Source organism: Amblyomma americanum, chromosome 7, assembly GCF_052857255.1.
Source record: "Amblyomma americanum isolate KBUSLIRL-KWMA chromosome 7, ASM5285725v1, whole genome shotgun sequence".
Classification (NCBI taxonomy): Eukaryota; Metazoa; Arthropoda; class Arachnida; order Ixodida; family Ixodidae; genus Amblyomma; species Amblyomma americanum.
The window spans coordinates 100,644,164-100,664,592 of NC_135503.1; the positions used below are offsets into that span (position 1 = coordinate 100,644,164).

The window sequence follows — 20,429 nt, forward strand, 5'->3', positions numbered from 1 at the left end:
AACAGCTTTTACTTATATTCTGCAACAGCCCCAAAAGCTTGGTTTACCTTCACTGACTCTCGTGCTGTGCTACAATTGTTAGATCCATCGCGTATCCAGGAGCAGTTCGTTAACATTCTACACACCGACGCCGGCGAGCTATGTCGCCATACGGTGCTTCAGTAGTTACCCGCTCAATGCGGACTCTCAGACAACAATCACGGTGACGGCGCAGTGAAGGCGACGCATAGCGAAACCTCCTTGCTGCTACCAAATCCCTTTTCTCGTAGTGATGATGCCAGACTTGTGGCAGCTGAATCCTAGTAGACGCAACGCTCTCTGTGGTGTGACCCGGAGCGTCAATATGAACCGATACTCATATATCCACCCCACTTGTCACTGTCGCATACCACGCAGTTTAGATAGGCTTGACCGTAATTCTCTAGACAGAATTCGCTTGGACATTTCTTGCACAAAATACTGTCCTCATAAAAAAGGTGCATTCAGCTGCCCTCTGTGCTCGGGCTGTGGTGTTCGCAAAGAACAACAACACTTTGTCTGCTGCTGGTAGATATTCAACACACAGCAAGGCATTGCTAGCTACTTTAGGAGTCCTCTAATACGGAGCCATGTGCATGTAGCACGTCCTTGAACGCTGGAGTTAGGCGGGTTCCGCTGCAGATGGGACAAACGCCGTACAAGTTTTCCTAGAGACATGGGTATGACTTACACCGTTTGATGACCTTGTGTGTTCCTGAGTGCGCGAGTGTTGCGTGTGTTTGATTTTTCTTTTCTTTCTTTTACACACTCTTCCTGCGCCCTCATCTGGGATGACAAGCGATGTTAACTACCAAGCACACCTCTACATTATTAAATAAATATATCTCTTCCTCTCCTTTGTCGTACGGCTTCTCCCAAAGACGGAGAACGTAAGGTACACAAAACAAACGCTTGTGTATCGTACCTGCCACTCCTCGTGCTCTGAGCTCTGAGTTTCTTTCGTTGTGGTTTCCTCAGGAATTTTATTACAATAATTTGACAACACATTGCAAGCATGCATAAGGTTGTCTTCAGAGAGCAGGAACAAATTCTCACGGCAAATGCTCATAAAAGCTACAATATTAGCATTCTGTAAATGAGAAGCACCAATGGCTCATAAATTTAAAACGGAAAAAATCATGCTTAATAATTGCAAAAGGTCAACTTTTTTTCACGGTTACTTTATAAAGCACATGTTAATTTTAAACAGCAATTGTCGTCTTTGGAATATTGCTCCACAGTGCGGCGTTTACAATATTTTCGCCGACAAACGTAGCGCGACTCAAAAAAGGGCTTTTAATCGTACGGACAAGCCGACCAGCAGTGCGCACCAGAGCGGAAGCGTCGTCTTCCTCGCTCGGTCACGATCCAAGTCATGCCGCTCGGCCGCTTGGCGGTGCCGGCACAATGAGCAGTGGGGTATGCCATTCTCCTTTCAAGAGGCTTCGCTTCGATGCCACCGTCAGGAGGCGGGGGTGGGGGGGGGGGGGCAGCATAGAGGCATCTAAAGTGCAAAGGGGCGTGTGGCGCCACCACTGAACAAGAACTCTGACTAGGGCTAGCGGGCGTAATACGGTTTCATGCGCGACACGTGGACGACATGAGACTTGGGCGGTCGAGAAGCGCGGACAGTTCCATGCTGAGACGATTCACAGTTCCGCTCGCTGATTTCACGTAACACCTCGTAGGGGCCGAAGTAGCGGCGCAGAAGCTTCTCAGAGCATTCACGAAAACATATTAGGCTCCATACCCAGACGTGCTCGCCGGGGTTGTAATTAAACCACATTCCTGTGGCGGAGGTTGTAGCCCGGGTGTCGGTTGCCTGCTAGTGTCGAATTCGGTGTCTAGCAAGCTGGCGAGCAGCTTGTGCGTCACGGACGAATTGGTCAGCGCCCGTGACAGACGAGTGGGCACAATCCGGGAGTAACATGGCGTCCACTATTGTCAGGGAGTCACGGCCATACACCAAACGGAACGGAGTGAAACGCGTCGTTTCTCGGAGTGCGGTGTTATACGAAAACATAATGTAAGTTTTTCATCCAAGTTTCGATGGTCAGCGTCTACATATATAGATATCTGCAATAGTCTTGTTCATCCTGTCAGTTAGTCCATTGGTTTGAGGATGATAAGCAGTTGTTTTTCTATGACTGGTGTCATTGGGACGCAGGACCTTGTCTAAAAGCCGACATAAACGCGGATGCCCGATCAGTTAATACGACTGCGGGGGCGCCGTGGCGAAGCACAATGGGGTGAACAAAGAACTGTGTAATTTCAGCCGCGGTATCACGGGGAAGAGCCTTGGCCTCACAGTAATGGATGGGGTAGTCAGTGGCAACAACAATATACCGGTTACTAATGGAGGACACCGGGAATGGTCCTAGTAAGTCTACGCCTACCTGGTGAAAAGGAATTTGAGATGAATCAATTGGTTTCAAAAGGTGGGTTGGCTTTATAGGCGGTATCTTTCGTCGTTGACACTCACGACCGGTTCTAAGGGAGCGCTGGACAACCGCAGCAAGCCGAGGTCAGTGGCACTTGTGGCGAAGGCGTCTCAATGTTCTGGAGAAACCGAGGTGGCTAGAAGAAAGGCCGTCGTGGCATGCAGTGAGAACTTCCTGACGAATTGCGGATGGGACAGCAAGGAGATACGCAGTTTCCGTCGGCCCGTAGCTTTTCCTGTATAGGAATCCGTGTCGTAAGCAAAAGACGAAATGCCGCGCGAGAAGAGTCGGGGCGGAGATGGAGAGCTTCCTTCGAGGTACTCGATGAGAGGCAACAGTTCGGAGTCGGCCGTCTGGTGTTGGGCAAGGGCGGATGTGGTGGCAGCGCTGAGGAAAGCAGACAACATGCGCCAAGAAATTAACGCACAAAGGCCAACGCCACCACCAAAATACGCCACTTTACCTTATGTCGCAGGTGTCAGCGACACCATTGAATCCTGAAAAAGGGTGTCTCCAGGTTGCGCACAAGCCTACAAATACTGTTGCGCTTTGCCTACCTGTTCCCAAACACTTTCCGCGGAGAGAAAGAGCCCAATGCATTGTCTACAAAATTTCTTCCGCCGACTGCGATGCAAGCTACATTGGCGAAACCAAAAATCTCAAAAATTAATTCGCCAACATAAAAACGACGTCCGCAACTTCGCAAGAGAGCGCAATCCTGTAGCCGAAGATTCCGAAGACTAAGACCATAGAATCAACTTCGAAGAAAGCTGCATCCTCGGAACCGAAACAAATTACCACAAAAGGATCCTTCTAGAATCCTGGCACATCCAAACCACCCCGATTAACATCAATAGCACAAAAAGAAACCTGCCCCCAGTATATGCCCAGGGACTTCGCTCTTCAACTCAACAAAAAACACTCGCCATTGACCGCCTTCCCACAGTGCTATAAAGTGACTAACAGCCTGGATCCCCCCTTTTTCCTCGTCCCGCATGCCTTTCGCATCACAGTTCTCGTTCCTTTGACCCCATCCTCCCCTCCATACTTAAAGACTCTACCTACATCAATCAGTCACCTCTGATGAAGGAGTCGAGTCGGCTTCGAAACGTTGGGTTAAACTTAAAGTTTTTGGTTGGAGATGTGCAGTTTATCATAAGTCTTGAAACACATCCAGAGAGGCAAACCTGTCAAAATCTTTAGTTTTCAGAGTCGTCTTCGGACTCATTCGGCGGCCACGGAAGAGGAGCTCTGGATTAAAAGTCAGTATCCCTATGTTTCTGAACCGACTTGTACACGATTCTGACGTCGAACTCTTGCAACCGAGGGCTCAGCGGGAAAACCGCCCCGATGGATCTTTCAGGTTCGCAAGCTAAGACAAGGAGTGATGATCACTGATGACTGGAAACGGGTGGCCGTACAGATAAGGACAAAATTTCGTGACTTCCCACACAATAGCCAGACACTCCATTTTCGTGGTGGAATAATTCTCTTCTGAAAGAGACAAAGTACAACTTGCATATGCGATCACGCGTTCTACACCGTCTTGCCACTGCACAATCACCGCACCGAGGCCAACATTGCTGGCATCTGTGTGCAGCTCCGTGTCGGCTTCCTCGTCGAAGTGGCCAAGAAAAGGCGTAGATTGTAGGCGGGCCTTCTGTTTTGTGAAGGCTTTTTCCTGATCCTGGCCCCAGAAGTACGGTTCCGAGTCTTTCATCAGGCGAATTGGTGGATCTGCGAGCTTGGAGAAGTTTTGAACAATCTCAGATAATATCCAAAAAGCCACAAAAAACGACGCAAGCTTCGTTTATTGGTTGACTGAGGGAATGCTGCAACGGCAGCGGTCTTTTCTGGGTCGGGGCTAACGCCCTGAGCGCTCATGATGTGAGCAAGAAGTTTGAACTCCTTAAATGCGAAGTGGCACATCTCACGCTTGAGGGAAAGACCCCCGGAAAGAATTGCCTCCAAAAAAAGCGCGCAAACTAATCAGGTGCTCCTTGAACGAGTGGGAGAAAATCACGACGTCATCGAGACACACAAGGCAGGACTGTCACTTGAGGTCGGATTGCCCGGTGTTCATCATGCACTGGAGCGTTGCAGGGGCTGAACATAAGCCCAAAGAAAGCACCTTAAATTTCTACAATCCGTAAAGAGTAACGAAGGCGGTCATTTCTCGGTTGCGTTCATCCACTTCGATTTGACAATAACCGCTACGCAAGTAGGGTGACGAAAAGCAGGTGGCGTAGCGGAGGCGGTCTAAAGATTCATAAATGTGCTGCAGCGGATAGACATCTTTCTTGGTAACATTGTTGAGACGTCTTTAATCTACGCAGAACCGTACGCTGCCGTCCGACGAGAACAGGTGATGCCCAGGGGCCCGTCGATGGTTGTATAGATGGTTGTAGAAAAGCATCTTCATTGTCTCTATAATTAACCTTATTCGTGAGCACCGAAGTTCCTGGCAATTCCCGGGCTTAATAGATAGCATGTAGTTCACAGTAAAAGTTTTCACTTTGACACGCTGGACAACAATAACATGTTCGAAACGTACTAAGGAGTGGGGGCTCATTACTGCCCCGACAACAGACAGCAGAGGCAGTTGGGTTGATTCGGCTTGAAGCTATTTACTACAACTATTGTACCCCTCCTCGCACCAGAAGAGGTCGATGACTCTAATCCTACGCAAAGTTGTTCATCGGCATACGAGTGGATGAAGAAAATCGCGGTACAATTTCGTCTCGACCTCGGTACCTGTAGAAACTAAAGTATAGTATGGGTTGTACACTCTAGCTTGAACCCGCGAGCGGCATGATGGGAATGTTCAGGGCGTCAATGTACGGTGTATGCGTGTATTAAAGCGAAGTACAGACGACGGTAATCAACAGCTCCAGGACCTTCTACGCCTGCGCCGCTTGGCTTCATTCGGATTCACTCGGATTCACTGGATCTGTTAGAGTATCTGTTACGGGTCCAAGTTGGACTTATTTTTTGAAATGCGGCGGAGAGTTTGAAGGATGCTTCACTCCCGCCACCGGTTGGCCCGGTATTGCACTACCTCCGGGATCGGCCTTGTCTTTAGCGCGTCTTTGCTATCCAGTCTTTCTATCCAACCTTTCAACTCTCTTATCTGCACGTGGTAGCGATTGTGGCTCGGCTTGAGCCAGTGAGCAGGCCTGTGCACTTTCCTTCCTTTCTTTCTTCCTGGCAGCAACAGACAGACAGACAGACAGACAGACGGACGGACGGACGGACGGACGGACGGACGGACGGACGGACGGACGGACGGACGGACGGACGGACGGACAGAGAGACAGACAGACAGACAGACAGACAGACAGACAGACAGACAGACAGACAGACAGACAGACAGACAGACAGACAGACAGACAGACAGACAGACAGACAGACAGACAGACAGACAGACAGACAGACAGACAGACAGACAGACAGACAGACAGACAGACAGACAGACAGACAGACAGACAGACAGACAGACAGACAGACAGACAGACAGACAGACAGACAGACAGACAGACAGACAGACAGACAGACAGACAGACAGACAGACAGACAGACAGACAGACAGACAGACAGACAGACAGACAGACAGACAGACAGACAGACAGACAGACAGACAGACAGACAGACAGACAGACAGACAGACAGACAGACAGACAGACAGACGGATTCACTGGCGATCTTAAGAACATAGTCAACCCACTGCTGTGTAAAAGCCAGGATTGAACGAACCTCTACATCGTCTTTCGAAACATTCTAAATCGACACATTCAGAGCCCTCACTACTTTACAGTGAAAATATTGACATATCCTCCACACACTGTCCTCTTACAGTACACCCGTCGCGAGGGCACAGTGATTTTTGTTTTTGTGGCAGGTGTGAGGTCGCAGCAGCAAATCTCGAAATACCAAAAATATTTTACGCTAAGCGAAGTGAGTCCAAGAGAAAGAACTCCAGGTGACCGACACTAACCAACAGTATTCATCCGCTTTTCTAGCTTCGGCGCTCTAAAACACAGTCTATGTTTTTTATAGTGAAAAATTGTTCTCAAAGCAAGGGTTAATGTCGGCGATTTCTTTTCGTGCTTGTTCTAAGCGTGGGCTGCTTTCACACTTCACGAATGGCGACTATTTTTGCTGAAATTTTATAAACGTGTGAAGGCAGAATCGCATGAACAATAACGACAGCGATGAAAACACAAAATTCGCTCTCTGTGTCTTCGCGCCGCAGATGAAAGAAGTTGAAGACGACTATGTGCAATGCACCCCGTGCAAGTGCGTTCAATTAACACGAGGTGTGGTGTAATAGGCTATGTGCAATGCACACCATGCAAGTGTGTTGGAATTGAACACAAGGCATGGTCAGCTGCGGCGATAGCCTAGTCGCCGCAGCCGACCACGCCTCTTGTTAAACTGCCTAGTTTTCTCGTTCTTGGTTGTCTAGATGAGTCGCATTATACATTGTGTTGATTTCCGAATGTTTTCTTCGTGGTTTGTGCATATTTCATATACATAGAACAGTGCTTCACTGCAATAAATACTGTTTTAAAGAAAAAGTGCTTTCGCGCAGTGGCCGGCTCAGATGATCTGTTCGCGCCTCCCCGGATTCGGAGCCCAGATGCGGATATTTTTTATTTTTATTTGCTTATTTCATTTCGAAGAAACCAAAAGACATCGAAAACCTACAAACATCGCAAGATCTTGCACGGTGTTTCGGAATAGTGCTTTCGCGCTCTATCTCGAGTCCCTTAGGTATAAGTGGCACGATGCTTAACGTTAGTCAAACGTGCTTGATGGCAAGCTTTTGCAAACATGTTACAGGCGTGGTGAACTTTCACGTTCCACGATCAAGTTTTCTATGTTATACCACGCAACGCGCCTCACATTTTGAATACGTGACAGATCTCTGCACCGCACCCCCTTTCCTGGAAGTTTATTAAGTACAGGGGTCAGAAATTTGCACGATGCCGCTGACACGTGCCAGAGCCAGCATTAAAATTCCTCTAACAAGAAGTGTTGTAAAATGCAGAGATGCCTTCAGAACACTATATTTCCTATCGCGAATGGCCGCCATATTCAACAGCAAGCTTGAAAATTATTCTTTTATAGCCGCGCCAGTCGTATCCGACGAAGAAATATGACTTATTGATTTCAACCTGTAAAAGAGCCATCAGAAACTTATCCCGCATTCGTAATGCGCAGAACGCTAGTTTCTCGTGCTGAAGATATTTACTGATGAAATATAAAGCGCAAGAAGGAACGGAGAAAGGGGCAAACATAAACTATGGTGGACGGCTTACCAGCATCGCTAAAATTTCACGACGTTCATTCAACTTAAAAAAGACCTCACGACCGAGCGTTAGTGTGCGGTCCCTAATATGGCTTTCTTATTACTGTCAGTGTCATGAAGCTCTATCATCATGATCTGAGAACGCTCCACAGCCAGACAATGCAGTGTCTCAGCTTGTAAGTGTGCCCAAATTTGGGATTCTTATCCTACTCCTTTATTCGCTGTCTCCACCAAGTACGTGTTCTCCTCGTGCAGACCATTATCGGCGCTGTCATTTTAGAAGTGCAAGCCGCCGAGGTGCTGAGTGCTTATGGTGCTCGGCTGCTAATTCGAAAGACACCGTTTCAAGCCCGGCCGCGGCAGCCATATTTTGATGGAGGCGAAATAGTAGAGGCCCGTGTCGTTAGTATACGTTAAAAAAAACCCACATGGTTGAAGTTATCCGGAGCACTTCGCTGCTGTGTGAAATATAGCCTGAGATGGCTCGGGACGTTACACCCCATTAAATCATAAACCTTCGCTTTTATAACGCTTTTGTGTTGCACATTTCATGTTTGGCCCATTCTCCTTCGTCCCATAGTTTCTCTTAGAAAGTCAATCAAATACAAAGCAAACAATCTGGGTAGCCTGTAATCTATACTTTATCAAGGCACGATACTGTGGACCGAAGGTGGTCTGTACACAATTATGTTTGGCTTTGTAGTGAAGAAAGCAAGGTAAAAATTAAGCTTAGTATTGATATTATTACAATAGATGGAGACAGGGGAGGCAAAAGCAAAAGGAGAGCTGTTAGTAAATTTCAAGGATTCAACAAAATTTCCAAGTTTCTGGTTCGATATGGTATCTTCTAATTCCACTAAACGAGCGCTCTCTGCATTATGAACTGAACCGAGCGCAAACAGGAAGTGAGATGAAGGGATAAAATCATAAGACTATCTAACCGCAAAGGTTCACATCTCATACACAAATAGCTCTAATAGCCTACGTCATTTTAAATGTTTTATTCGTCTGTCTTGCGTTCATTCTGCAGATCACGATTGAACTTTTCGTCTTTTTTTTTTAAACTTCGAAGAGGTAAGGGGCATACGAAGCTCCGATGGAGCCGTAACCTATAGCTTAGAAGGCCAGCAAACGCTGGTGTCGTACGCAACGTAGGTAAAGCGCGCAAAATGCACCTTTTCTCAAATACTCTAAAGGAAAGAAGCGAGTAAACTGGAAGAAACTACCGATTTACAAATTAGTTGTCTTTCGACATCGTTAGAATAAAGCTTGTTCAAAAAATTATATCATCATTATTACGACGGTCGAATATGCCCAAAACGGCAGCGAATGCAACACGTTAAGAAAGCGCTTCACGCTCAAGCACAAGAAAACAAAAATTAATCCCAATAAAACGGGCTGCCACATCACCAGCAAACGTGTATCATGCACAAACTAATTAATCGGCAGTGAACTGCAAACAAAACGTTCTCCTCCTAGGCTGATGTTCCGGACAGTCGTGTGCATCATAACAAAAACCACGATGGTGGCGCCATTAAGGCGGGAAGCATTGCCTGGACTGACACGGCACTCCAGTGCGAAGGCACCCGATGGAGCATGCCAAACTCTCAAGCAGGCGCGTCGCCGTCGTAAGAGGAGGGGCCTCATGAGCCGGGGCACTGATTCCTAGCTTGAACGCGCCAGCGGTGTGACTTTGTTCTTCGAGTGGCCAGTGCGTCCGTCAGGGCCACGCAGTGAAGCTAAGTGGCTGAGGCGTAGCTGAACCTACAGCTGCTGCTTCTCATCGTGTGCCGTTTCGCTTTGATACATGTATGCACCGAACGCACTGCCTCTATGAATAGCGCAGCCATACCACTCGCCCGTTCAAGCTAGAAGCGGATGACCCTGTTGTTCACCTCTGTAAATTCTGTCCGTAAAGCTGTACGCGCCTCTTTCGAAAAACTGTCACAGGGATAGCCGTTATACACCTTCATTTGCTTTGAGAAAGCTCGCGGTGTGGTCGTTGTATTTCGAATCTTTTAGAAGGACCTTCCTCCAAGCATTACGCCACCACTTGATGCACTACACAGGGGGCAACTAAGAACAACAAAAAAGATACGGACTCCCCATGACCCATATACATTTTCGAATGCAAACTATGCATTCGACCGCTGGCCAGCATATCTTCGTTATCGCATACATATATGCGTGATGGAAAGTGTCTGCGGGCGTGCTCGCAGCGATCTAAGCGTGTGTTTTGCTTTCCTGCTAGTTGTTCTCGTATGACGCGTGCAAAGCAGCGGGACGGGCTGTGCTCACGCTTTGGTAACAAAACATCATGCCTATTCTAGGTATCATGACGCTCAAATTGTGACCTGGCCCTTGACACACTGCGCTTAACGCATGAAACTGGGCTTAAGCGCATAGTTAAGCCTGAGCTTTTTTTTTATAGAGCAGTCTGTTTCTAAAATTTACGTTGCAGGCTATTGTATTTTCTGCACTTGATGTTTTCAGGTCACGCTTCCAAACGTTCGGTTTCGAAGCAGTCTGAGCTTTTTGTGGGTGTTGCGGATGTTTAAGATGAAGCTGGGTGGTCCAATTTACGCTGAAGAGTTTTAACGGTACACCTGTGAACGGGACACGTGAATGGCCAGTTTTCTTGGACATAACAAACTGGCGCCATCTGTCGGCGCCAGTTCCTACCTGCTGCAGAATCCGATTGATATATATTGCTTCTTGCGTCGCAGGGGCACGCTTTGATGGCCTGGAAAGTGGCGAATACCAAACGTCCAAACTACCGCAGTACTACCTGATGGGTAGGGACGTGCAATCTGTGGTAGCAGCCGGAAAAACAAGAGCCTTTTTTTCATTCTCTCTGGGCTTGTTTCAGTTATAAAATATATAACTTGTGCTGACTCGGTCGTGAGAGGACGTGCGGATTACGCGTAGGACCTCTAATTCAGCTCGTTCTCACAGAGGAGCATAATTTCGCACATTTTCCTGGTTCACATTTCCGCATTCCTTCTCCCTTCACCAGTGTGCAGCGGCAGGTCAGACACGTTATTTTGCCCTGCGTCTTCTTTGTTGCTGGGAAGACATTCTGAAGTTAAACATGTCAATGTCTTAGTGATAGTCTGGCTACCTGTGTTGGCACTTCTGCAGCAAATACAACCGTTCAGTTTCAGCAGCTCCTTAGTACATTACTTTTAATCTGACTAGATTCAACCACCACGCATTCGTCAGCAATAAATTGTGCTAGAATAACTGCATGTTTGATGGCGCTAGATATGAGCATTAAAAGTCGCATTTGTTTATGTACAAAACGCTTTGATATGTGCCGGTGTGATGAAGGACCACAACCTTTCTCGATCCATGTCCGCAGATGGTAGCATCAACCTATTTTCTGGTCGCAGCTGCCTTTGCCTGTAGCAGAAGTACACCACCAGCGAAAAGAGCGACATTGTTGCGCAGCACGTGAAGGTAGTTCATTTGGACTGTAATGACGGAGCGTAAAAAGGGAGTAATTGAGGTTAAAACGGGACAGGAGTGATTTATGTACCAAGTACTTTTTTTTAACAAACTAATACCATGTTTCCAAATTTCTTCTGTCTCGTTCTGGCACTCATTAACTACTAATATTTCCGGCTCTTCTCGGTATAACACCAAGTCCCCGTCAGCACCTGGCGCTTGCCGGGTGTACGCTGTTGTGAACTCATGAACGCAAGAGAGAGAATTTTTGCAATACGGGCGCCTGGTGGTATTTGATAAGCATGCAGGAAAGATCCAGCAAATGATGGTCCGCTACAGCTAATTAGCTAGACTGCCTACGAATATCACCATCTCTCGGTACTTTATTCCCGTTTATTGTCGAAACTCTAAAACCTGGGACCTATTCGATTATTAGATACAACTATTAAATTCAATTCAATTCAAATTTATTCAACATCTTGAGGATGTTGGGTGCGTCGACAAAAAGCCAGAGAAAATGCTTTACGCAACTCAAGAAAACGGCAACTTCTCGTGAACAGCTGTAAAGTCCCATAAAAATAACTTTCTGCTGCTTTGCCGCTGCTTACATGAGAAGGTGCCGCGCTACACGGCGAGAATATTTATACTGTTGTCACCCCTTCTTCCCCACCACGTACGCGGGCAGTACAATGTGTAGAGGGCCTTTCTGTGTGGTTATTAGATCACTTATCATCCTACTTATTAAACATTTCTGTCACAGTGTCTCCGCATCAACAAAAAACTTGTTCCATTTCTGTATTGGTTACTGTTGGTACGTCATGTGACTTCACATCTGGAGGCAATATCTGAAACAAATTGGTATATTTCGCTTCGAATACAATGACGTTATTCATAGGAAACGGAAGCCGTTTTCAAGGCACCCGTTTCTGCATTTCACATCACTGGTAAGTTTGTGCCAAAATATCTTTCCTCCTCCTTTCCGTCCTAGTCTTTTATATTCGTAGTGTACAAGCCGGCCATATCACTGCTGGTACAAGCCTCCTATCACTTTTAATGATGATATGATAAATCTCCTGCGATATGACTAATACAAATGATGGGAGTTGCAGTGTGTACGAGCTTTCGTCGCGTGCAAGCATTTGAGCTTGTTCCTGATGTGAGAGAATTTCTTTCTAAAACTATTTCTTGTGACATAACGACTAAAAAACGCATAATTAAGGCTCTCCAAGCTACGTATAGATGCCGTTTTTGGACATCAATATCCAACACTGATTACGTATTAAAAAGGCCTAAAATTCCCTCCCACAAAGCCCCATAATGCAAATTTTAGTTGGTGTTTTCCATATCGGAACATAGTCTGTCGCCCTCCTCCTCATTGCCAGATTGATCACAAGGTAAAATACCTTTCACGCCTCCGCTAAAGGCAGTCCATATGAGTCTTTGCTCTGAGTAGTGCATCGTCCTTTCTGCACATAGTTGTTGCATGAGCAACTATTCGGACAGCCAGTTCGCGCTCTTTCTTCTTTCTTTAACCTAATGGAGGTGTTCAATTATTCACATAATGTCAGAGTTTTATACCAATTTCCACAGACATTAGACTGATAAATTGCACCATAGGGTTGAAAAAATAATTCATTCAAAGCTGTCGAAAGGTTTCAGCAAGTAAATTCCGCCTTTTTTTTTTGCATGTCTGTAATTGTACACGAAATTGTAGAGATTCCTCAAGGACCGTAAATTCTAAAAGGCAGGAGACTTCCCAAGGCGCTTTTTTTTACCATCGAAGGAGTGCTGTTCGCGCTGACAGGATCTCCGGAAACAGACCATTTCCGAAAGATGGAATCTAAGCTCGCGCTTTTACTTCGACACTATTGAGATTCTGGTTTGGAAGACGCGGACTGTAACGCGAGAATAATTAAAAATAGACGGTGAACAGTAAAAGGCCTTAGTGACTGGAAACGAATGTCGGGAGTAAAAATGAAAGCGGACAAACCGCGCGGCCAAAATCATTAATCAGTTCTTTCTTTTCTAGGCAGCTCTAATGGGCTCAGTATGGGATACTAACAACCGCTGGCCCCTTTGCCGCCTCCGAAAAGAAGCAATTCCTCGCGACACCAAATCGATTTTTCTCATTTCCCTGAAGGTGGAAGGCCTTTTCTGCTCCTGGCGGAATGTGGAAACCGTATTATTCTGTGATTACGGGAACACTGAGCTTCAGAAAAGCGAAGTGGGCGGCAAACCACAAAATTGTATGACTTCATGCGCGTGCCACCCGCTTTCTCCTGAATGGTTGTGGTCTCTGAGCAATAAAAACGTGGCTGTTATATGAAATTCTGTTACGATATTCCGATAAAGACGCAAATAAGATGAATGCGTCTTTGTCGCCGTCCGGAGTACTCTAATTAGGCGCTTTTCAGGCAACAGGCCCCAAAACATGCTTTTATTAGTTTTATTGGCACATGCGTTCCAAATTATTTGCATCAGTGTAATCTTTCAGTACTTATTTGAGTATCCCCAACGTCTCTCCCTTTTTTACTTCCTTTCTCTATGCATTTATTTGCACAACAACAAATGTGTAACATGGGCTAAAGCCGCGTACTCTTCGCTCATTCTGAACCGTTTGATGCTTAGCTGAACAAAATATGCGTTGAAAATTTAGGAGGCTAGCCTACAATGAGCACGTATTCCTGCAACTGTAAAGGCTGCAGCGTCATTGTCTGCCGACAGCAAATTACCGCCACATTAACTAACTATTATATAATAGTCAGTAAACGCCTTTTATGACACTGATGATACATACCATTGGATTCAGGGAAGCCCGGCAATGTTTAACAATAGGTTGCTTGAGGTGAAGACTCGCTTTTTCTAACATTGTAATACCAGTGTTAGCAAACCGGACAAAGGAGCGCTATCATGGCAAGTAGTGAAGTGAGCAGCTAAGTTCTGATAGTTGACTTTTTAAATATTATTTATAGGCGCCTGGTTTGTATTCGACTTCCAGCTAGCAATTAGTATTAGCGATATCAGTATTTACAATTTCGGAAATGGGATTACCCTCGTCTTTCTGGCTCAACTTAGCTAGGCCATTGCCTTCATCTGCTATCACTGCTATAGAAATGCTATGTAATGATTGAGTTGGAAATTGTAAATAGATATTTATGAATACAAAATCATTCAATAAGTACCTTTTTGGCAATCAGCTGCTCCGCAATCGTTACGAAGCGCCAGTGCTTCCTAGTGCACTACGAGCCCAGTACAGCGTAATGTCGATGCCAAGGGACCGGATCGAAAAAAACATTTTTTGAGCTCTAGAAAAGAGATCGCGGCTGCAGATGGCGTCTTCTATCTTCCGATGCCGTCTTCCGTCTTTATTCACAGGGTTGGTGCCCTAGTCCAAGGCTCCACTGAGTATGGCCATCTCGAGAGCTCGCTCTACTTGGCACCTTTGGCCTTTCAAGCTTACGCTGGAAAGCATACTCTCACACTGTTCCGCACTCAGGTTTTTCACTCTATGAATAGCTGGAGGCTCAGTCTTTTGACAGGCCCATGATACTCGGTATAATCTGGTTTCTCTCAGAACCATGGGCACCTAGCCTCATACTGCGTAGGGAACATTTTATTACCCGGCGCGGTGGCTCAGTGGTTAGGGCGCCCGACTACTGATCCGGAGTTCCCGGGTTCGAACCAGACCGCGGCGGCTGCGTTTTTATGGAGGAATAATGCTAAGGCGCCCGTGTGCTGTGCGATGTCAGTGCACGTTAAAGATCCCCAGGTGGTCGAAATTATTCCGGAGCCCTCCACTGCGGCACCTCTTTCTCCCTTTCTTCTTTCACTCCGTCCTTTATCCCTTCCCTTGCGGCGCGGTTCAGGTGTCCAACGATATATGAGACAGATACTACGCCATTTCCTTTCCCCAAAAACCAATTATTATTATAATTATTAACATTTTATTAAGAAGGTTTAGATTCGGGAAGTACCCGTCTGCAGCTGTCGACATGCAACAGCATCCTCTCTGCTTAGATTCTTATGTGGGGGTAGATACTTCAGTCTGATCCCTTTATAATAATTTAGGATATCTGAGTAGGCCATGGGTACTGACTCGGGTTCCTCAAAGCTGGATGTGTCGGACGCCCGGTTGGTATGTCCTCGAGCTATCCTATCCGTCTCTTGGTTCCCTGTTATGCCAGTGTGCCCTGGTACTCAGATAATGGTATGCTGAACTTTGTTTTCCGGGTCGCTTGAGCAGAGTATGTGGCGTGCTCTACGTCCAATTCTGCCGTTTGTATAATTACGGCATGCTGCTTGATAGTCTGTTATTATTGTTAGGGACCTGCCAGATCTGTAGCCCTCCAGTGCTGCCAGAGCTACAGCTGCCTCTTCGGCGTCGACTACCGTGCAGTCCTGTAGTGATGCGCTGGTGATCTCCTTGAGGTCCGAATTAACCATCGATGCCACTGATTTGCGGCTTTGTCTTCCGTCTTTGACAAACGTTGCCGCGTCCGTATACCTTATGTTTTCCTTGTTTGCCAGGAGTCTCTGCACGTACTCGGCTCTTGCTTCCATACGCGCCTTGTACAGGTTCGGATCCATATTCTTGGGTATCAGGGCTACTCGCAGTGTGCTGCGATACTTTTCCGGAATATCTTCGGTACTCTCGATCTTTTGGATCATGTTGCAGCCGCCGTATCTTCGCAGGAGCACCCTTCCCGTGGGGGTCTGCATCAACCTACGTGCCTGAGAGCATAGTAGTGCTTCTATCAGTTCACTGAAAGCATTGTGCAGTGCCAGGGCTAGCAGTTTCTCGGTCGATGTGCACTGTGGCAGGTGAAGCGCAGTTAAGTACGCTTTTTGCAGTATGACGTCCGCTTGTTCTTCTTCTTGCTTGATGCAATTGTGGTTGGGAACGCTATACACCACTCTGCTAACCACAAGGCTCCTGACTAGCTTGAATGTGTCGCTCTCCTTCATGCCGTGTCTCTTGCTGCATATTCTGCTGATCATACGGGTCACTTGCATGGTGGCGGTCTTCAGCAGTGTCAGAGTATGAGTGCCCCGCTGATTTGACTGAAGCCACATCCCCAGGATCCGAATGGTGGTCTTCTCCGGAATGCGTTGCCCCTCGAGGTATACGTTGAGTTTGAGCTCATCGCTTGTAGGGACCATTCGAGTTTGTTTGCCTCGCCACACCCTTAGGAGCTCGGACTTCTCCGTCGAGCAGCCGAGGCCCCTGGCCCTAACGTAGGTTTCTACGCAGATGGCCGCTTTTTGCAGGCATTCTTCTTTTTCGCTGAGCGATCCCCGGTTCAAACATTCTGTTATGTCGTCAGCGTACATGGCGTGCCGTGTGCCTTCAATTTGTTCGAGATGTCCTGCTAGCCCAATCATTGCGGTGTTGACGAGGATGGGGGAGGTGACTGACCCTTGAGGAGTTCCCCTATTTGGGGTGCGAAACTTCTCGGATGTGACTTCTCCCAGGCCGATAGTTGCCGTCCGGTTAGAGAGGAAGGCCTTGACGTAGCCATGAATCCTTCTCCCACAGTTCAGGCTATCCATTCCCATCAGGGTGGCTTCGTGGCTGACATTGTCGAAGGCTCCTTTAATGTCCAGTGCCATGATGACGTGTTCGCCGTTCCGCAGAACGTTGCTGAGCACCTCCTCCTTGAGCTGTAGGAGCACGTCTCGCGTCGATAATTTAGCGCGGAATCCAAACATGCTACGGGGGTACAGCTTGTCCTCCATATAATTTTGCAGCCTCATAGAAACCGCCCGCTCGTATAGCTTGCCTAAACATGACGTGAGGGAGATTGGTCTAAGATTTTCTACTTGCAATTTTTGCCCGGTTTTGGAATGATCACTACATCCGAATGCTTCCACTCCTCGGGTACTGTCTCCGCTGCTCAGTGCTTGTTGAGGTATTCAGTAAGTTCGACTTCGACTACCAGCTCATCACTGAGGTTGCGAATCAGCGTGTTCTTTATCTTGTCTGCGCCTGCACCCATATTCCTAGTGGTATTTCTTATTGCTGCGTAGACTTCCTCTTTGGTTATAGGCCTGTCCAGATTATAATTTTCTTTCCCCTTGTAGTACTCCGTGTAGGCTGCTGGGTCGCCGTCCCCGAAGCACTTGTGCCTTACTTTTTCTTTGAGCTCATACTCTGGGCCCAGAAACTGGTGAACCAGCCTCTGTATGGCCTTCTTGTTCTCCGACTTAGTTTTTGTCGGGTCCAGGAGTGCCTTGAGTATGCTCCACGTTCGGGCAGTAATCAGGGTTCCGCTCAAGGAATTGCTAAATTGCTGCCAATTTGCTCTCGCCAATTGTTCCGCATGCTCTTCTGTATTTTGTGTGATTTCCGCAATCTTCAGCTTTAGCTTCCTGTTAAACTTCTGTCTCCTCCACCTTCTGGTCAGGCTCTGTCTTGCCTCCAATAGCCTAAGCAGTTCTGAGTCTACCTCGGGTGCTTGCTCTGCGCGGTCAATCTTCTTGGTGTACTTGCTTTGCCTTTCCTTCAGCATGTTCCCCCATTCCTCGATTGACAGTATCTCGCCCAGCGGATGTCCATCGCATGCTTCTCTAAAGACATCCCAATTAGTTATATTTGCTGTACCTATCCGATGCTTTGCGTGATCCACACTGAGTTGCGTCTTGATGATGTTGTTATCACGACAGAGGCTTTCCAATATATTTTCCCAGACCGCCTGTCTCGCTTTTCTTTCAAAGGTGAGGTCGGGGCTGGTGTCCTCCTGGACGCTGCTCCCCACCCTGGTGGGGACCTCTGGGTCCGTTAGGAGTTGGCAGGCTATGTTGTACACCGCCTCCTTGACTCTCGTACCCTTTTTATCGGTGGTCTTGCATCCCCAGCTAGGATCCTTGGCGTTGAAGTCGCCGACGATTACGAGCTTGTTGTTTTTAGCCAGTCTGCTTACACCGCGGAAGTGTTCCGCGAATTTGTCCTCCTGCTTTGGAGGACTGTATATGTTTACAATAAAAGTACTTCCCCCGTTTGTCTTCTTTTTCGGTATAATTTCGGTAATATGATCTATGTCTGTGTCAGCAATCTTGTCGTGTGTTATGGCGGCAAGGGGTTTGCTGATTAGAATGGCTGTCCGACCATTCTCCTCGTTTTCTTGACATGTACACCCCTGTAACTTTGGTGTGAAGCCCCAGGTCTCTTGCAGAGCAATGACGTCGGGCGGAATTACCTGCTTGTTGATGCACTGTTGTAATTGTGCCTGTTTTCTTCGGTACCCGCTGCAATTCCACTGCCATATTTCAAGCTTTTCGTTTTTGCCTCTTCGTTTATTTGGACTGGCCATGATTAGTTCTCTGAATGCACTCCTAATGTTTGACGTCGCTGGTCAAATTTTTTTTGACCTCTTGTTTTCTTCCTTGTTTACGCATGTTGCGTATTTCTGTGTTTTGCATCTCTATTCTTTGCTCTACTCTGTTGAATTTCTGTCTTATCTCTGCCATAATGTATTCGGGTGCTTCTGATGCCTGGTCTTGTGGCTGCGATGCCCTGAAGGGACTCCCGATGGGAGGTCCCTGACTGCTCTCATTAGTTCTTCAATCTTTTTATCCTGCTCCTCTCCCTTCTGTCTGAGGGCCTTATTTTTTTTCTCTGAGTCTCGAGTGTACTGATGTTATTTCGACTATTGTTACCTGAGTGCGAAACAAGCGATTTGGGAGGGCCTGCATCCCACCTCACCTTGCCGTTGTTATTGTTGTCGGGCTTCTGCTTCTTCTGTTGCTGCTGCTGTTTGCCTCCCTTGTGCCTTGGGACGACTGGGAATCGTTGGTCCGTGACCGTCTCCGCGAACGGTTCCGCGAACGGTTCCGTGAACGGCTCCGCGAAATCCTCCTTTTCTCCTTGCTCTGGTTCCGGGGTTGGCTCCGAGATTGGCTCTGCTCGCCCTCTGAGCTCACCATCTCTGACCATGACAATGTGACGAAAGTAGTGCATGCTCAAGTGTATAATGCGGCTTTGAAAGCCCAAAAACCTGTAATCCACAGGCGACGAAGCCAGCGGTGCCTGCGTATCCGCACGCGCTTGCGGTGGCGGCATGTAGCTGCAGCCACGACAGCGTTTGCACCCCAATCGGTGTGCGCAAGTCAAATGGCGCAACTGAAAGTCAGTGTCCTCTTGGCTTCTGTGACATGCTCAAGCCATGTAACATAATGTACCGCTACTACTACATGCGCAGAAAAGGCCAAGGACACTTCTATGCGTCGCGGAAAAGAATGTCGTTAATCGTCAACCAGGGAAAATTACTCGCCATAACCATCCGGCTACACAAAGGCAGCATGTGTGTACATGCACCCAGTTCTCTGTATAAATGTTCAAAACAACCCCGATATCATTTTTCCGCGTTTCAGTTTCAAGAGCGTCAGTTCTTACTACTTACGTTTGTCAAGGACACGTCTGTCTGCAGGGAAGGTCAAATTGGCCAAGGCAGTTACCACACTATATCACATAGCAACAGCGGGCGCGCAGAGCCTCAGTTGTCACAGATACCTTCGATCCGTTTTACATATGCCAGTATAGCGGCTATCGAAGCGGAACCCCGGGGACCCCTATTTGCATCAAATTTTGGGGCCGCCCGTTTGACGCATAACGATCGAAGTGGTGTCATTTGACTTGTCATGTTCCTGAGGATAAAATAAATATTTAGATGAAGCCCAAAATATGTGTGGGATTCGCACCGACGACCTTTCGCCCCCAAACCGTGCATTCCGGGGACTTCCAGACAGCCATAAGGCCTAATCGTTTGTCGCAGAGGATTCCGGATGCGTTCAAACAATTCGTCTTGTTGTAATGCACACGTTTATAAAATTCATTAACTGATATATAAGGAGGAAACATACCGGATATAGCGAAGGTGGCTGTAAATCGCAATAGTAGTGAAAAATCTTTGAAGTAGATGACGCTGCTTGTATCTTAGAACGAATGTTTCCGAAACGAAACACCCTAAGATGTTTGTATTTTGTCTTCTCCACGTTTGCTGAGCACCCCGATCTAGCACCCCGATCTAAACACTTGAAGCTCTCGTAGCTAACGCTCTTTAGTCCGACGCTGATGCAGTGTTGGCGGAGAATTTTTTTTAGCGGCAGTGACGTGGTGCTTATCATAAAATAGCAAAAAAAAATACTTTACGACGTCGCTCATTGCCTTCACTAAAAATGTCATGACGGTGACACGAAAATGACGCTAAATATAG

The 20,429-nt window shown here is 47.1% G+C and overlaps 1 pseudogene; it reads left to right on the forward strand.

The window, feature by feature from the left end:
* The first annotated feature begins 5,388 nt into the window (after nt 1-5,388).
* On the forward strand, nt 5,389-5,539 carry LOC144099598 (U2 spliceosomal RNA; annotated as a pseudogene).
* The last annotated feature ends 14,890 nt before the right edge of the window (nt 5,540-20,429 follow it).